Source organism: Salvelinus alpinus, chromosome 15, assembly GCF_045679555.1.
Source record: "Salvelinus alpinus chromosome 15, SLU_Salpinus.1, whole genome shotgun sequence".
In the NCBI taxonomy this organism is placed as follows: domain Eukaryota; kingdom Metazoa; phylum Chordata; class Actinopteri; order Salmoniformes; family Salmonidae; genus Salvelinus; species Salvelinus alpinus.
Window position 1 is genome coordinate 17,587,643 of NC_092100.1, and position 18,934 is coordinate 17,606,576.

The 18,934-nt window shown below is 43.6% G+C and overlaps 1 long non-coding RNA gene across 1 annotated transcript; it reads left to right on the forward strand.

The window, feature by feature from the left end:
• Positions 1-1,299: 1,299 nt before the first annotated feature.
• LOC139540469 (uncharacterized) lies at positions 1,300-17,035 on the forward strand. Its single transcript, XR_011668198.1, has 3 exons — positions 1,300-1,552; positions 13,104-13,231; positions 16,043-17,035. It is a non-coding gene; the product is annotated as an uncharacterized lncRNA (long non-coding RNA).
• The last annotated feature ends 1,899 nt before the right edge of the window (positions 17,036-18,934 follow it).

Genomic DNA, 18,934 nt, shown 5'->3' on the forward strand with positions numbered 1-18,934 from the left:
TAAGGGACACACTATAACTGTGTTCCCTTTTTGGTTTGAGACAGAAGACATAAGGGACACACTGTAACTGTGTTCCCTTTTTGGTTTGAGACAGAAGACATAAGGGACACACTGTAACTGAGGATGTTCAAAATGTAGCATAGATTCCCAAAACAAACTCTCATGATCACGTAAGCTTCACTTATCATACATACAGTAGAATAGCATTTACCAAGAACATCCATTTCGACCAGTTTGAAGTGGATAAAATGAAATTCAAGCAAAACAGCATGGACTCTTCCTTTATCTCTAAAGTCTTTCCCAGCAAAGCAAAAACACAGAAAAACAATAGAGTATCCCTCCTTGCTGCTCCTTACAATGCTCTCTCCCAGTAAAACACACTAACTTCCAACAGGAGTCCCCAAACGACAGCAGGCACTATTTGAGCTGAACAGCTGTGTTAGTGACCATCCCCACCCCCCTCCTCGGTGGGGACCCTTCTCTCACAAGCTCCCCATTCACAGACCTCAAGACAATCCCACGTGCAAACACAGAGAGGGGAGTGACTGCCCTGGCAGACCAAACCATCCAAAGGTCCTCCACACTGTTTAACCCAGTCACAGCGGTAGAACTGGCTCTTGTTCAGTGGCATGCGTCTGACTGTTTTCTGATGTCTGACTGGTGTGTCTTCAAAGTACACAAATTACTGGGTCTGTTGTATATGCTGCCTCTGTGAGGCACTGTGTAGAGATGTGTTTGCCGAAGACTATTTGTATAGAGAGGTGGCACATATTCTGTGATTTGACACAGCACAGACTGGATCTTCTTTATGGGATATATCTTCATTGATTTGGACAAAGGATCTGATATAAAAAGCCTCTTGTTCACTCAACCATCTCATTGTTGTACATTGGAAGGGGCTCAAAACAAATACAGGAATATGTCAAATGTCATACAAAAATTGGTTTGTGTACAACATTTAATTATGGTGTATTGAGTAACACTCTGGTTGTCCAATTCCTAGAATTTATTGTTGTTCTGCAAAACCAGACAAACTAATTAATTTGAGGGAACTCCAATATGTGAGAAACTACACTGAGTGTATAAAACAATATGAACACCTGCTCTTTCCATGACATAGACTGACCAGGTGAATCCAGTTGAAAGCTATGATCCCTTATTGATGTCACACGTTAAATCCACTTCAATCGGTGTAGATGAAGGGGAGGAGACAAGTTAAAGAAGGATTTTAAAGCCTTTAGACAATTGAGACATGGATTGTGTATGTGTGCCATTCAGAGGGTGAATGGGCAAGGCAAACTATTTAAGTGTCTTTGAACAGGGTATGGCAGTAGGTGCCAGGCTCAGAACTGCAACGCTGCTGGGTTTTTCACACTCAACAGTGTGTATCAACAATGGTCCACCACCCAAAGGACATCCAGCCAACACAACTTTGTGAAGCACAACTTTGTGAAGCATTGGAGTCAACATGGACCAGCATCCCTGTGGAACGCATTTGACACCTTGTAGAGTCCATGCCCCAAAAAATAAGGCTGTTCTGAAGCGCAAAAGGGTGAGTGTTCTTAATATTTTGTACACTTGGTGTATTTATATAGGACAGCTTGTGTCTGTCTGTCTGTCTGTCTGTCTGTCTGTCTGTCTGTCTGTCTGTCTGTCTGTCTGTCTGTCTGTCTGTCTGTCTGTCTGTCTGTCTGTCTGTCTGTCTGTCTGTCTGTCTGTCTGTCTGTCTGTCTGTCTGTCTGTCTGTCTGTCTGTCTGTCTGTCTGTCTGTCTGTCTGTCTGTCTGCCTGCCTGCCTGCCTGCCTGCCTGCCTGCCTGCCTGCCTGCCTGCCTGCCTGCCTGCCTGTGGGACAGTGGGTTCCTCCATGCCGTGACACAGAAGAGTTCCCTACAGTACGGACACAGAGTACTCTGACACACACACACACACACAGACACACACACACAGACACACATACCGGCACACACACACCTGGTGCAGCTGTCAATGCTAGAGCCGAGTCCCTGCATCTTGTCTGACACGCAAATCGCAGACAAGGCGCTAAGTAACCCCGCCGCCACCCTTGCGCTAACCTCGCAACCTCGCCGTGGCACAGGGCCAGCTGAAAGCAGCTCAAACCGGAGTGAGCCAGTGCTGTGTAACACCGCCCACTCCACTGCCACCACCAACACCACCACCCTCCCCTTCTCTCAACAACCATGATGCACACAAACCCACATGCTTCCACTTCCTTCTCTCTCTCCTTCTCTGTTTGTGCTTTTGGCTTTCTTACCACAGGGATGGGTACAGGCATGCAAATTCTACTTTCAAGGTTCATTAGTTGTATCTATGGGATACACATGGTATACAACGTCCATCGAAATGCTTACTTGCAGGTTTCTTCTCGACAATGCAACAACAATAAGACATAATAAAAAATAAGAATAGGAACAAAGTAAATGGCTCAGTAGAATAGAATAAACATTTTAGCATAAGTATAATACAGGAAGGCATAATTTATATTCCAATATGTACACGTGTTTTGGGGATTGGGAGGCAATGTTTAAATTGTGCAGTATTTAGCAATCATAGTGAGAGTCCAGTTGAAGTGTTAAGCAGTCAGCTTGTAGATAGAAACTGTAGAAACTGTTGGTGTCAAACCTCATGCTCCAATAATGTCTGCCCGACAGTAAGGGAGTGAACATCTTGTGGCTGGGGTGTGTGGGATCCTTCATGATGATGCGGGCCTTCCTCAGGCACTGTTTCGAGTCCTGGATGGGTAGAAGCCCGGTCCAACCAGTCAGAACGCTCTCAGCGGTGCAGCGGTAGTATTTGGAGAGGACCCGTGGTGGCATGCCGACATTCTTCAGCCGCTTTAGGAAGTAGAGATGCTGTTGTGCCCTCTTGACAAGAGTGGTGGTGTTGTTGGTCCATGACAAGTCCTCAGTGATGTGGACGCAGAGGAACTTAAAACTGCTGACTCTGTCTACTGCAGTCCCGTTGATGTGGATCAGGGCATGTTCCCTCCTCTGCTTCCTGAAGTTAACATCCAACTCCTTTGTTTTGCTGACGTTGAGGAAGAGGTTGTTGTCTTGACACCACAATGCCAGCTCACTTACCTTCTCCCTATAGGATGACTCATCATTGTTGGTTATCAGGCCTACAACCTCGTATAAGGGCACAGGATGCAGACACGGGAGGCAGATGGTTCGAGTCTCTGATATTTATTATGATCCAAGGGGCAGGCAAGAGAATGGTTGTGGACAGGCAAAATATAATAAACTAGGTCAGAGTCCAGGAGGTACAGAGTGGCAGGCAGGCTCGAGGTCAGGGCAGGCAGTATGGTCAGGCAGGCAGGTTCAGAGTCAAGGCAGGCAAGGGTCAAAACCGGGAGGACTAGCAAAACAGAGATAAGGAAAAAGCAGGAGCATCGAAAAACACGCTGGTTGACTTGACAAGACAAGACAAGACAAACTGGCAACAGACAAACAGGGAACACAGGAATAAGTACCCAGGGACTAATGGGGAAAACAGGTGACACCTGAAGGTGGGTGGAGACAATCACAAAGGCAGGGGAAACAGATCAGGGCGTGACATCGCGGGGTCGTCAGAAAACTTGATGATGGAGTTGGTGTCGTGCAAAGCGACACTGTCGTGGGTGAACAGGGAGTACAGTGGGCCCCTGTGTTAAGAGTCAGTGTGGAGGAGGTGTTGTTGGCCATCCTTAGAGCTGTGGTCTGACCATCAGGAAGTCCAGGATCCAGTTGCAGAGGGTGGTGTCCAGACCCAGGGTCTGAGATTGGTATTGAGCTTGGAGGGAACAATATTATTGAATTCTGAATTGTAGCCAATGAACAGCATTCTCACACAGGTGTTCCTCTTGTCCAGATGTGTTACGGCCTCGTGAATATCGATGGAAATGGCATCTTCCATGGATCTGTTGGAGAATTAGGCAAATTGGAGTGGGTCCAATGTGAATGGCATGCTGGCCTTGATGTGGGCCATTACCAACCTCTCGAAACACTTCATGATGGCTGGGGTGAGTGCGACGGATGATAGTTATTTGGGCATGTCACCATGTTTTCTTAGGCACTGGGATGATGGTGATCTGTCTCTTTAAAGTAGGTGGGGACTACAGCCTGGGACTGGGACAGGGATAGGTTGAAGATTTGTGAGTATTCTCTCTTTTTAGAGTTTTTAGAGTTTTCCTCAGAGAGCAAAAGCAATTGGTCATCCAGAGCAGCGAGAGACTTCCTGGATGGCTCAGAATTGTCTGCCCCCCCACACACTTGTTTTTGTGCATCGCTTGGGAGAAACCATGACGTTTGACCTTAGAGGCAGAAGTTTACATGGGTCTTTCCTGTTATTGGAAATTTGTTAGTAGTGTGGTGCGGGTAACTTCCCATAAGATGGCTCAACTCACTCACCAGTCATTTGAGGACTCAACTCTGTTTTGTGTTTCATATGTGAATGGAGGATTATTTTCCAAAACAAACACAAAGACATGTAAACATGCAATTCTTCCTCCAATGGTACATTTGCACAATATTTAGCTTATGCATCCTCTCCTGAAAAGGATAAGTTTGTTTTGATGTGTTTATGTCCCAGCTTGGATAAACATTGATGAAAAACACTTGCTCATGCTGTTTTTCTGTTAGTGATTTTCAGGCATTGCCTCACTCTGATTTTCACTGCAGCTCCAGCAGGTCTCAGTGGTATTGGAGCCCGGACCTGCTTTCAATCAGTTCCACAGTTGGAATGACTGGAAAGTGACCCTCATAATCGTTTCCCAGAACACAGAAAAGTTCATCGTGCTGGGATAGCAAGGCTAAGGAGTGTACATGGAACACATCAAAATACACATCCCTGCATGTACAGTACATGTCCTGTACGTTTTGTCCACACACACACACCATGTGTACAGTCTAAGGCACTGCAACTCAGTGCAAGAGGCGTCACTACAGTCCCTGGTTCGTATACATGCTGTATCACATCCGGCCATGATTAGGAGGCCCAGTGTCGTCCAGGTTTGGCCGGGGTAGGCCGTCATTGTAAATAAGATTTTTTTCTTAACTGACTTGCCTAGTTAAATAAAGGTTAAATAAAAAATTAAAAAATGTGCACGTGCACATGCACTTGTCAAACACACAACTTCTAACCAAAAACCAATGTCAGTTAAAGTAGTTTAGTATAAACGTTTTAATTTAATGAAATGCATACCTTTTGATTGGATCAGTGGAAGAAGATGGGAAACGTTTTCAGTAAAAAATTATGTTGATTTCCTAAATACTTCATCAGTCAACTGTTGTAAAGCCACAGCAAACAGACTACTGAAGAGGTGGATATGACACTGCAAGGGATTTTGTGTTTTGACTTTGCATGCAGTATGCCCGCCGTTTTTACAGGGACATTTTTAAAATGTCAGAGAAGACACCAAGACGCTTTGTGACTATTCACTCTTTTTAGAGTTTTCCTCAGAAAGTTTTCCTCAGTTTGCAATTGAAGTCATAATTTTCCTTCTGGGGTTTTTTGGGAATGCTGTGGTCATCTGGATCTCTGAGGGCAAGAGGAGGAAGCCAGTCACCTCCACCTAGTTTCTGAGTCTTTACATTGTTTCATGTCATTGATTTACGATTGGGGATGACTGGTTTATAGAAGTTGACGATTTTATTAACTTCCTATTCAATCAATTTTATTTTATATTTTATATAGCCCTTCGTACATCAGCTAATATTCCTGTTTAACAGCATCTTTCTCTTGGTTGGTCATCATCAGTGCTGACTGCTGTTTGTCCATCATATTTCCTATGTGGACATCATAAGGAAGGCCTCTAATGGTCATTCTTGCCTGTGTCCCCCCTTCCAGGGCCGTAGCCAGGGTCTGAGTTTTAATGAGGTTTAGGGGGATTTCGGGTGGAAATGTTAAGAAAGTTGAAGCTCATCACCATCACATCTCCTCCTCCATGCTTCATGTTGGGAACCACACATGTGGAGATCATCCGTTCACCCACTCTTCGTCTCACAAAGACATGGCGGTTGCAACCAAAAATTGCAAATTTGGACTCATCAGACCAAAGGACAGATTTCCACCGGTCTAATGTCCATTGCTCGTGTTTCTTGACCCAAGCAAGTCTCTTCTTCTTATTGGTGTCCTTTAGTAGTGGTTTCTTTGCAGCAATTCAACCACGAAGGCCTGATTCACGCAGTCTCCTCTGAACAGTTGATGTTGAAATGTGTCTGTTACTTGAACTCTGTGAAGCATTTATTTGGGCTGCAAATAGAGTCTGGTAACTCTAATGAACTTATCCTCTGCAGCAGAGGTAACTCTGGGTCTTCCTTTCCTGTCACCTCATGAGTGCCAGTTTCATCATAGCGCTTGATGGTTTTTGCAAATGCACTTGAAGAAACTTTAAAAGTTCTTCAAATGTTCATGTCTTAAAGTAATTATGGACTGTCATTTCTCTTTGCTTATTTGAGCTGTTCTTGCCATAATATACCACCCTTACCTTGTCACAACACAACTGATTGGCTCAAACTGTCATACGCATTAAGAAGGAAAGAAATTCCACAAATTAACTTTTAACAAGGCACACCTGTTAATTGAAATGCATTCCAGGTGACTACCTCATGCAGCTGTTTGAGAGAATGCCAAGAGTGTGCAAAGCTGTCATCAAGGCAAAGGGTGACTACTTTGAAGAATGTCAAATATAACATATATTTTGATTTGTTTAACACTTTTTTGGTTACTACATGATTCCATATGTCTTATTTCATAGTGTTGATGTCTTCACTATTATTCTACAATGTAGAAAATAATAAAAAATAAAGATAAAGTAGGTGTGTTCAAACTTTTGACTGGAACTGTATATAATTTATACGGTATGTTCCCAGCCATCCTATGACTGAAAGGGAAACAAAGTGGGAAAGGTCTATTTTTTTATCATAGTTCGTCCTTCACATGAGTCCAACTCTAAAAGAAACAGGAAAACACTTTTCCCTTTTCACAGAGTGTGTGTGCGTTTTTGTATTTATTAGGGATCCTGATGCCAAGGCAGCAGCTACTCTTCCTGGGGTTCAAACACATTAATTAAGGCACTTACATCACACATATAACAAAAGATAAAACAGTACATCATATAACATTATTACACCACTACATATCTACAAAACAAAATATATAATAGGACTGTACAACCATATTAAAATGTACGAGTGTGTAGAGTGCTTGTGCTAACAAGTGTGTTTATGCGCGTGTCTGTACCTGCTTGTGTGTCTCTTCACAGTACCCGCTGTTCCATAAGGTTTATTTTTTTCTGTTTTTTTCATCTGATTCTACTGCTTGCATCAGTTACCTGATGTGTAATAGAGTTCCATGTAGTCATGGCTCTATGTAGTACTGTGCGACTCCCATAGTCTGTTCTGGACTTGGGGATTGTGAAGAGACCTCTGGTGGCATGTATTGTGCTGTGGTGGAAAAAGTACACAATTGTCATACTTGAGTAAAAATAAAGATACCTTAATTGAAAATTACTCAAGTAAAAGTGAAAGTCACCCAGTAAAATACTACTTGAGTAAAGGTCTAAAAGTATTTGGTTTTAAATATACATAAGTATAAAAAGTAAATGTAATTGCTAAAATATACTTAAGTATCAAAAGTAAAAGAATAATACAAAATTCCTTATATTATGCAAACCAGACGCCACCATTTTCTTGTTTTTGTTAATAACGGATAACCAGGGGCACACTCCAACACTCAGACATCATTTAAAAACAAAGCATGTGTGTTTAGTGAGTCCGACAGATCAGAAGCAGTAGGGATGACAAGGGATGTTCTCTTGATATGTTTGTGAATTGGACAATTTTCCTGTCCTGCTAAGCATTCAAAATGTACAGTGCCTTGCAAAATGATTCACCCCCCCTTGGCGCTTTTCCAATTTTGTTGCATTACAAACTGTAATTTAAATAGATTTTTATTTGGATTTCATGTAATGGACATACACAAAATAGTCCAAATTGGTGAAGTGAAATGAAAAAAATTACTTGTTTCAAAGAATTCTACAAAAAATTCAGCGGAAAAGTGGTGCGTGCATCTGTATTCACCCCCTTTGCTATGAAGCCCCTAAATAAGATCTGGTGCAACCAATTACCTTCAGAAGTCACATAAATAATTAAATAAAGTCCACCTGTGTGCAATCTAAGTGTCACATGATCTGTCACATGATCTCAGTATATATTCACCTGTTCTGAAAGGCTCCAGATTCTGCAACACCACTAAGCAAGGGGCACCACCAAGCAAGCGGCACCATGAAGACCAAGGAGCTCTCCAAACAGGTCAGGAACAAAGTTGTGGAGAAGTACAGATCAGGGTTGGTTTATAAAAAAATATCAGAAACTTTGAACATCCCACGGAGCACCATTAAATCCATTATTAAAAAATGGAAATAATATGGCACCACAATAAACCTGCCAAGAGAGGGCCGCCCACCAAAACTCACGGACCAGGCAAGGAGGGCATTAATCAGAGAGGCAACAAAGGGACCAAAGATAACCCTGAAGGAGCTGCAAAGCTCCACAGCGGAGATTGGAGTATCTGTCAATACGACCACTTTAAGCCGTACACTCCACAGAGCTGGGCTTTACGAAAGAGTGTCCAGAAAAAAGACATTGCTTAAAGAAAAAAATAAGCAAACATGTTTGGTGTTCGCCAAAAGGCATGTGGGAGACTCCGCAAGCATATGGAAGAAGGGACTCTGGACAGATGAGACTACAATTGAGCTTTTTGGCCATCAAGGAAAACGGCACAAACCCAACAACTCTCATCACCCCGAGAACACCATCCCCACAGTGAAGCATGGTGGTGGCAGCATCATGCTGTGGGGATGTTTTTCACCGGCAGGGACTGGGAAACTGGTCAGAATTGAAGGAATGATGGATGGCGCTAAATACAGGAAAAGTCTTGAGGGAAACCTGTTTCAGTCTTCCAGAGATTTGAGACTGGGACAGAGGTTCACCTTCCAGCAGGGCAAGGACCCTAAGCATACTGCTAAACCAACACTCGAGTGGTTTAAGGGGAAAAATGTTAATGTCTTGGAATGGCCTAGTCAAAGCCTAGACCTCAATCCAATTGAGAATCTGTGGTATGACTTAAAGATTGCTTTACACCAGCAGGAACCCATCCAACTTGAAGGAGCTGGAGCAGGTTTGCCTTGGAGAATGGGCAAAAATCCCAGTGGCTAGATGTGCCAAGCTTATAGAGACATATCCCAAGACACTTGCAGCTGTAATTGCTGCAAAAGGTGGCTTTACAAAGTATTGACTTTGGGGGGATGAATAGTTATGCACGCTCCAGTTTTTTTGTCTTATTTCTTGTTTGTTTCACAATAAAAAAATACTTTGCATCTTCAAAGTGGTAGGCATGTTGTGTAAATCAATTGATACAAGTCCCTCTTTGTGCCACCTGACCACACAACTGAACAGTAGTACAGGTGCGAAAAAACTAGGGCCTGTAGGACCTGCTTTGTTGATAGTGTTGTTAAGAAGGCAGAGCAGTGCTTTATTATTGGCAGACTTCTCCCCATCTTAGCTGCTGTTGTATCAACATGTTTTGACCATGACAGTTTACAATCCAGGGTTACTCCAAGCAGTTTAGTCACATCAACTTACTCAATTTCCACATTATTCATTACAAGATTTGGTTGTGGTTTAGGGTTTAGTGAATGATTTGTCCCAAATACAATGCTTTTAGTTTTTGAAATATTTAGAACTAACTTATTACTTGCCACCCATTCAGAAACTAACTGCAGCTCTTTGTTAAGTGTTGCAGTAATTTAACTTGCTGTTGTTGCTGACATTTATAGTGTTGAGTCATCTACATACATAGATACACTGGCTTTACTCAAAGGCATGTCATTAGTAAAGATTGAAAAAAGTAAGGGGCCTAGACAACAGCCCTGGGGAATTCCTGATTCTACCTGGATTATGTTGGAGAAAGTTCCATTGAAGAACACCCTCTGTGTTCTGTTACATAGGTCACTCATTGTCCACAATAGAGCAGGGGGTGTAAAGCCATAACACATAAGTTTTTCCAGCAGCAGACAATGATCTATAATGTCAAAAGCCGCACTGAAGTCTAACAGAACAGCCCCAACAATTATTTTATCATCAATTTCTCTCAGCCAATCATTAGTCATTTGTGTAAGGGCTGTGCTTGTTGAATGCCATTCCCTATAATCGTGCTGAGTCTGTTGTGAATTTGTTTACTGTAAAATAGCATTGTATCTGGTCAAACACAATTTTTTCAAAATGTTTATTAAAGCAGATGAAATCACATTTTATTTGTCACATGCTCCAAATACAACAGGTGTAGTACCTTATGTGAAATGCTTACTTACAAGCCCTTAACCAACAATGCAGTTCAAGAAAGAGTTAAGAAATACAAAAGAAACTAAAGTAAAAAATAGTCAAATAAAAAATAAAAAATAACAATAATGAGTTTATATACAGGGGGTACCGGTACCGAGTCAGTGTGCGGGGGTACAGGTTAGTCAAGTTATTTTGTACATGTACTGTAGGTAGGGATAATTGACTATGCATAGCCAGCAGCATACCACCCTGTATCCCACTGTTGGTTTTCTTCTGAAGCTAAGCAGGGTTGGTCCTGGTCAGTCCCTGGATGGGAGACCAGGTGGTGTTGGAGGGCCAGTAGGAAGCACCCTTTCCTCATGTCTTTTGAAAAATAAAAACAATTATATCCCAATCCCCCAGGGCAGTGATAAGGGACATTGATCTGTGTAGGGTGTTGTCTTTTGGATGGGATGTTAAACAGGTGTACTGACTCTCTGTGGTCACAAAAGATCCCATGGCACTTATCGTAAGAGTAGGGGTGTTAACCCTGGTGTCCTGGCTAAATTCCCAATCTGGCCTTCATACCATCATGGCCACTTAATCTTCTCCAGTTTACAATTGGCTCATTGATCCCTCCTCTCTCCTGTAACTATTCCCCAGGTCGTTGCTGTAAATGAGAATGTGTTCTCAGTCAACTTACCTGGTTAAATAAATAGATAATAAACAACGAGAAGCAGCAATGTAAAAACAAAGGGAGCAGAGAGAACAGTCTGTGATAGCAGAGAGAACAGTCTGTGACTGGAGTCTTTGCCAATTTTTGGGGCCTTCCTCTGACACCGCCTAGTGTATAGGTCCTGGATGGTAGGAAGCTTGGCCCCAGTGATGTACTGGGCCGTACACACTACCCTCTGAAGGGCCTCATGGTCAGATGACGAGCAGTTGCCATACCAGGCGGTGATGCAACCGGTCAGGATGGTCTTGATGGATCTGGGGACCCATGCCAAATCTTTTCAGTCTCCTGAGGGGGGAAAGGTGTTGTCGTGCCCTCTTGGTGTGTTTGGACCATGGGAGCACGTTTGTTGTTGATGTGGACACCAAGGACCCGCACCACTACAGCCCCGTCGATGTTAATGGGGGCCTGTTCGGCCAGCCTTTTCCTGTTGTCCACGATCAGGTCCTTTGTCTTGCTCACATTGAGGGAGAGGTTGTTTTCCTGGCACCACACTGCCAGGTCTCTGACCTCCTACCTATAGGCTGTCTCATCATTGTCAGTGATCAGCCCTACCACTGTTGTATCGTCAGCAAACTTAATGATGGTGTTGGAGTCGTGTTTGGCCACGCAGTCGTGGGTGATCGCTTTCAAGGAGGGGTTGTTGAGGGTCAGCATGGCAGATGTGTTGTTTCCTACCCTTACCACAAGGGGTCGGCCCGTCAGGAAGTCCAGGATCAAATTGCAAAGGGAGGTGTTTAGTCCCAGGGTCCTTAGCTTATTGATGAGCTTTGAGGGCACTGTGGTGTTGAACGCTGAGCTGTAGTCAATGAATAGCATTCTCACGTAGGTGTTCCTTTTGTCCAGGTGGGAAAGGGCAGTGTGGAGTGCAATAGAGATTGCATCATCTGTGGATCTGTTGGGGCCTAGGGTTTCTGGGATAATGATGTTGATGTGAGCCAGGACCAGCCTTTCAAGGCACTTCATGGCTACAGGCGTGAGTGCTACGGGTCGGTAGTCATTTAGGCACGTTACCTTAGTGTTCCTGGGCACAGGCACTATGGTGGTCTGCTTAAAACATATTGGTATTACAGACTCGAACAGGGAGAGGTTGAAAATGTCAGTAAAGACACTTGCCAGTTGGTCACCGCATGCTTGCAGTACACGTCCTGGTAATCTGTCTGGCCCTGCGGCCTTGTGAATGTTGACCTGTTTAAAGGTCTTACTCCTGGAACAGCTGGTGCTCTCATGCATGCTTCAGTGCCATTTGCCTCGAAGCGAGCATATTAGTAGTTTAGCTCATCTGGTAGGCTCGTGTCACTGAGCAGCTCTCGGCTGTGCTTCCCTTTGTAGTCTGTAATGGTTTGCAAGCCCTGCCACATCTGACGAGCATCAGAGTCGGTGTAGTACGATTCGATCTTAGTCCTGTATTGATGCTTTGCCTGTTTGATGGTTTGTCGCAGGGCATAGCGGAATTTCTTATAAGCTTCCGGGTTAGAGTCCCGCTCCTTGAAAGCGGCAGCTCTAGATGGTCTATAGTTGTTTTCCCTCTGGTTGCACATCTGACATGCTGGTATAAATTTGGTCAAATAGATTTAAGTTTGCCTGCATTAAAGTCCCTGGCCACTAGGAGCGCCGCTTCTGGGTAAGGATTTTGTTGTTTGCTTACGGCCTTATACAGCTTGTTGAGTGTGGTCTTAGTGCCAACATCGGTTTGTGGTGGTAAATAGACAGCTACAAATAATATAGTTGAGAACTCTCTTGGTAGATAGTGTTGTCTACAGCTTAACATGAGGTACTCTACCTACGGCGAGCAATACCTTGAGACTTCTTTAATAATAGAAATCACGCACCAGCTTTTATTTACAATTAGACACACACCCCCGCCCCTCGTCTTACCAGACGTAGCTTCTCTGTCCTGCCGATGCACGGAATACATAGCCAGCTCTGTAGTATCCGTGTCGTCGTTAAGCCACAACTTGGTGAAACATAAGATATTACAGTTTTTAATGTACCGTTGGTAGGATAGTCTTAATCGTAGATCATTCATTTTATTTTTCAATGACTGCAGGTTTGCCAATAGTACAGATGGATGTGGAGGTTTACTCACTCGCCTACGAATTCTCAGAAGGCAGCCCAAGAAAGCAGTATATCCTTCGCGTTGGACTCGTTAAAGAAAAAATCTTCGTCCAGTTCGAGGTGAGTAATCGCTGTTCTGATGTCCAGAAGCTCTTTTCTGTCATAGGAGATTGTAGCAGCAACGTTATATACAAAATAAGTAAAAAAATAACTTCCAAACAACGCGAAAAAACAAACAAAATAGAACAGTTGGTTAGGAGCCCGTAAAACGGCAGCCATCCCCTCCGGCACCATTACTTTTGCTTCCTTCCAGGCCTGAGGGCACACACTTTCTAGTAGGCCTAGCTATCCTCCTCAATAATTTTCCATTCAAGTTGTCATTGTAATTTTCCGGTGGCTTGTCATTGTTGATTGACAACAATATTTTTTTCACCTCTTCCATACTCAATATACGGAGTTCAAAATTACAATACTGTTCTTTCATAATTTGGTCAGTTATACTTGGATGTTTAGTGTCGGCATTTGTTGCTGGCATGTCATGCCTACGTTTGCTAATCTTGCCAATTAAAAAGTAATTCAAGTAGTTGGCAATATGAGTGGGTTTTGTGATGAATGAGCCATCTGATTCAATGAATGATGGAGCTGAGTTTGCCTTCTTGCCCAAAATTTCAGTTAAGGTTTTTGCTATCATTCTTTATATAATTTATCTTTGCTTCATAGTATAGTTTCTAGTGTGTGTGTGTGTGTGTGTGTGTGTGTGTGTGTGTGTGTGTGTGTGTGTGTGTGTGTGTGTGTGTGTGTGTGTGTGTGTGTGTGTGTGTGTGTGTGTGTGTGTGTGTGTGTGTGTGTGTGCACATGCGTAACGATGGGGTCAAGGGGAAGTTGTCAGTCCTCCCTTTCCTGACTGATTGCCAGTGTGGACAATTGTTTAGCTCCTCAAAACTGTTGCTGAGGGTGAACAAGCAGGCTAAGTGATTATTAGGGGAAATTACCTTAACTCCAGAAACTCCACCCTGTTCATTTTCCTTAGACATTGGCAAACACTGAACTCTCACCCAGTTACTGAGTTGTCCTCCAGTGTGCCATAAAGTTCATCATAGCGTCAAGTGCATGCCATCTACCATTGACCTGAATTCTTCTATCCGCCCAGTGCTAGATTGTTAATGGTGATTTTCATCTATCAAAATATCACCTACATTTCATATTACATTTACAATAGAGCACTCAAATATATATGATGGTAGAGTTATGGAGGAAAGTGAAAATGTCTGTTATTTTAAGCAACAACAAAAAATGCTCCAATGTAAATATACTTTTTTCACAACTTGAATTCTTCAAATCATTTTCAGGTTTTGACTTCTCATCTGTGGAATGAATTGTGCTTCCCTTTCAATGTGTGATGTGGTTTAATCATTTGCTAAGGAAACTGGGTTTAACAGATTGTGCTGGTGTAAGAGACACTATTTTAAGACTTTATTAGTATTGGCATAGATCGAGGAGCGGTTGTATTCAGTCTGAGGGGGTGGGTTTATGATGTTCCCCACCCATCCCTGACAAGCACTTCTAAGCCATGTTGTTCACTCACCAGTGTCCTCGTAAACACCTGTTTAATAAGATTAACATTCTCAATGTTCAGTGTCCTCATAGTCTAATTAGTTGAACATTCACAATATGTTAAGTAATTAACTTTTTTCAGCTTCAGAAACATCAATTTCTTCTCAGATTCTTCAATTTCAGGATGGGATGCATTATTGGACATAGGCATGGATCTACATCAGGGATGGGCAACTGGCGGCCCTTTTGTAGGCCCGCGGACCAATACAAAAAAATATAATAATAATACAAAATAATACAAATGGGGGAGGGGGAAATTCATTCGGGGTCTGAACTTACTGTTGAGAGTTAGAATAATAGAATACGCAAGGTGCATTTTCGAAATGTGGTTGTGCATCAGCAGTCACTCAATTAACTCATGTCAGCAAAACAAATTTTGATTGGAAATTTAATCTAGCAGCCAGCTATCTACACTTGTAGTAAGCATGGTCAAATTACCGACCGGCCCCTCATGATAAGTTCAATTTTTTTGTGGTCCCTACCCCCATCAAAGTTGCCCATCCCTGATCTATATCAATAAAGCATCACTGATTGTGCCTCAGCCTGAGCCTGACGATGATGCCTGCAAGGTGAAAGACCACCCGGGGAAAGTTAACCACTTCCTCAGTCTTCCTCCTCCCAAAACCTTTTGGTGGATTTTTGTAAATGAAAAGTGGGGTCCACTTAATTGAGCAGTCATTTCAACTCATCAAAGTAATCAAATACTTAAAATGTCCACTTAAAGGGATAAGGCTAACATAGCATACCTCGTAGATTTTCTCAGTTGGCAGAATATAGGTGTTCTGAGAAATAATTTCCCTGTTGTTGTCTACTTCTAAAAGGCCCTAAACTAGGTCAGTTGTCACTCAACCACTGAACTGCTTCACACCATGTAGCAGCAACAGGTTAGTTTGGGGGAGTATGTCATCATTCACTGGGCCTTTTAAATTATTGTGGTTTTCAGTTTTAAAGCCCCATGATGTCACGCCAACACGCTCTACTTCAGCCTAAGATGAGATGTTGATAGAACAGGAAACTTCTTACTCTGCTCTGATTGGCTGGTGCAGGCTTTGTTCTCTCCTGAGCTGAGCCTGACAATAGCTGAGCCAATGGCAGCGGGCCGTGGGTGGGGCTTCTGTGGTGTTCTGACACAGAGAGCTGTTTCCTGTAAAACCACAAAGCCGCGCCTGTTGTTCCCAGTCACGTTGAGTGTTCTCAGAACATACAGTGCCTGCCCTCATGCTCACAGAGGTTTTGGTTTTGATTCCCTTTTGTTGTTGTCTCTAAACCTAAAACCAATTGACAATGGCTAACAATGTCTCTCTCTCTCTCTTATAGATTTTTCAGGGGGTGCTGCATCACCCTCAGCACCCCTACTTCCCATGGCTATGTCTCTTCACCTATTGAACATTTAGGAAGTGTGCATGTGCGAGTGTGTTCAAAACAGCTGCCCTTGGAATGGCGATCCTTTGTTCCTACAGAGCTTGTCAAGTTGTGCGCTGGGGCAGCAAGGCCATCTGTCCGCCAGTCCATCCGGCCGTCCATCCGTCAGTCAGCCGCCCGGTCCCAGATAGACTCCTGATGTTGCCTTCACCGATACTGATGACAGGCAGATAAGCCACACAATGAGGCCTGTGTGAGTAAGGCATTCCAGAGCCCTCTGGCTCTAGGTGCACCATGCCCTCTCCCTACATAACCCCAGTCCTGGCTTTACCTGGCCTCTCTCTCACCAACCCTCCCTGATTATCTGATCCCAGACTCTATTGCTTATCTCCCCATGCCAGCTTCTGTTATCTGGACAGCGATAGGCACTGCTGCGATAAACAACCAAATCTCTATTTTTCCTTTCTCTCTGTGGCTCTGTCCTTGAGACCACCGTAACTAGTGGGGTGAGATAGTGTGTATGCAGCGTTGCACCATTATTTTGGTCAGATAACATCGGCTCATAATGATAAAGTGCTGCATGACTGTTGAGTCGGGTTTGTTATGCAATGGCATGAAAGCGGGGCTTTGTTTTCAGCGGGTTCTTGATATTATATTTTGGAAAGGTAATGGAGTGTGTCATAAAGAAATACTTTGACAAACGTCTAAGGATAACCCACCTATCATTTGTTTTCCACATTCTCTTAATGAATGATTGCCACCTCACAGCAATAAGTCCACATGATACCATTCAAGCATTATGCAGTCAACACAAGATTATAGACTGTACTGTACAAAATCAGCTTAACTTACCCATCCTTGTGTTTTGGATTTAGCCAGAGCCAACGCTCCAGCTTCATCTAGGCCTCTAGAGCCCCTCCAGCCGTGTTTGTGGTATAGGGAAGAGAAGAGGAGAGGGGGATGGGGCAGTGGGGTGGGGTTATAGTGTCTCGACCTCTGTGCTGTCCTCAGAGGGACGTGGTGGCCCGGGGCGGACCGCAGACGAGCACACTTGGGAGCATGACGAACGTCAGCGTCTGTCTCTGGGCCAGTGCTGGGGCGACCTAACACTAAGACCGGGCCTTCGTTGGTTTTGTTTCTAATCCCTGATAGGACCGGAACCAGATTTGAACCAAACTGGAACTGAAATTAAAGTATAATCTTCTTTTTGAATATACAGAGTGTGCAAAACTGTCATCAAGGCAAAGGGTGGCTGCTTTGAAGAATCTCAAATATAAAATGTAGTTTGATTTGTTTAACTCTTTTTTGGTTACATCATGATTACATATGTGTTATTTCATAGTTTTGATGTCTTCACTATTATTCTACAATGTAGAAAATAGTGAAAATAAAGAAAAACCCTTGAATGAGTAGGTGTGTCCAAACTTTTGACTGGTACTGTATAAAACCACCTTGTATACATTACATGACAGTGTTGTATACAGACAGCCATACAGACACTCAAACAGACAGCCAAACAGACAGCCACACAGACAGCTAAACAGACAGCCATACAGACAGCTAAACAGACAGCCATACAGACAGCTAAACAGACAGCCATACAGACAGCTAAACAAACAGCCATACAGACAGCCATACAGACAGCCAAACAGACAGCCATACAGACAGCCATACAGACAGCCATACAGACAGCCATACAGACAGCCATACAGACAGCTAAACAGACAGCCATACAGACAGCCATACACAGCCATATAGACAGCTAAACAAACAGCCATACAGACAGCTAAACAGACAGCCATACAGACAGCTAAACATACAGCCATATAGACAGCTAAACAGACAGCCATACAGACAGCCATACAGACAGCTAAACAGACAGCCATGAGGATATCATGCTCCCTCTTACACACACATTTGTCTTATACTGCTTTGTTTCCAGTTATCTCCATGAGAACGTGACAGAAGCAGTGAAAGGTTTTGCCATGGAACTTGAGTAAACCGTAAACCCCACAACAAAGCTGATAGCAAATGCAACTATACTTTTGTTTTAGTTGGAAATGCCATAGGCTATATCATGTAATTTATTGGGTGTGTAGAGGACTATGGGAATAGAAGGGAAACTCCAGTGCATTTCACCTTATGTTGCAATAATAAGGTCATCTATTTATTCATGAGTCTAGCGAGCCACAGCCTGGATTCTGGGAAAAACCCATACCTGATTTGGCTGGCTGGTGATGGTAGCCTGACTGTTGTCTGTTAGGTTTGTCTCATGTGCATTGGAATTATACCCAGAATCCCCTACCTTGTCAAGAGACAGACAAACATGTCTGCATCCAGACAGAAAGACAGTATACTGGATTGTTGTCTGTTAGGTTTGTTTGAATGGGGACAAGGCTCAATGAACTGCCGAGCCAGTCTGTATAAAAATACATCTTAATCAGGCCTCCCGGGTGGCGCCGCGACCGGGAGGTCCGTGGGGCGACGCACAATTGGCCTAGCGTCGTCCGGGTTAGGGAGGGTTTGGCCGGTAGGGATATCCTTGTCTCATCGCGCTCCAGCGACTCCTGTGGCGGGCCGGGCGCAGTGCGCGCTAACCGAGCGGGCCAGGTGCACGGAACACCGACACATTGGTGCGGCTGGCTTCCGGGTTGGAGGCGCGCTGTGTTAAGAAGCAGTGCGGCTTGGTTGGGTTGTGCTTCGGAGGACGCATGGCTTTCGACCTTCGTCTCTCCCGAGCCCGTACGGGAGTTGTAGCGATGAGACAAGATAGTAATTACTAGCGATTGGATACTACAAAATTGGGGAGAAAAGGGGGTAAAATGTATTTTAAAAATAAAAAAAATA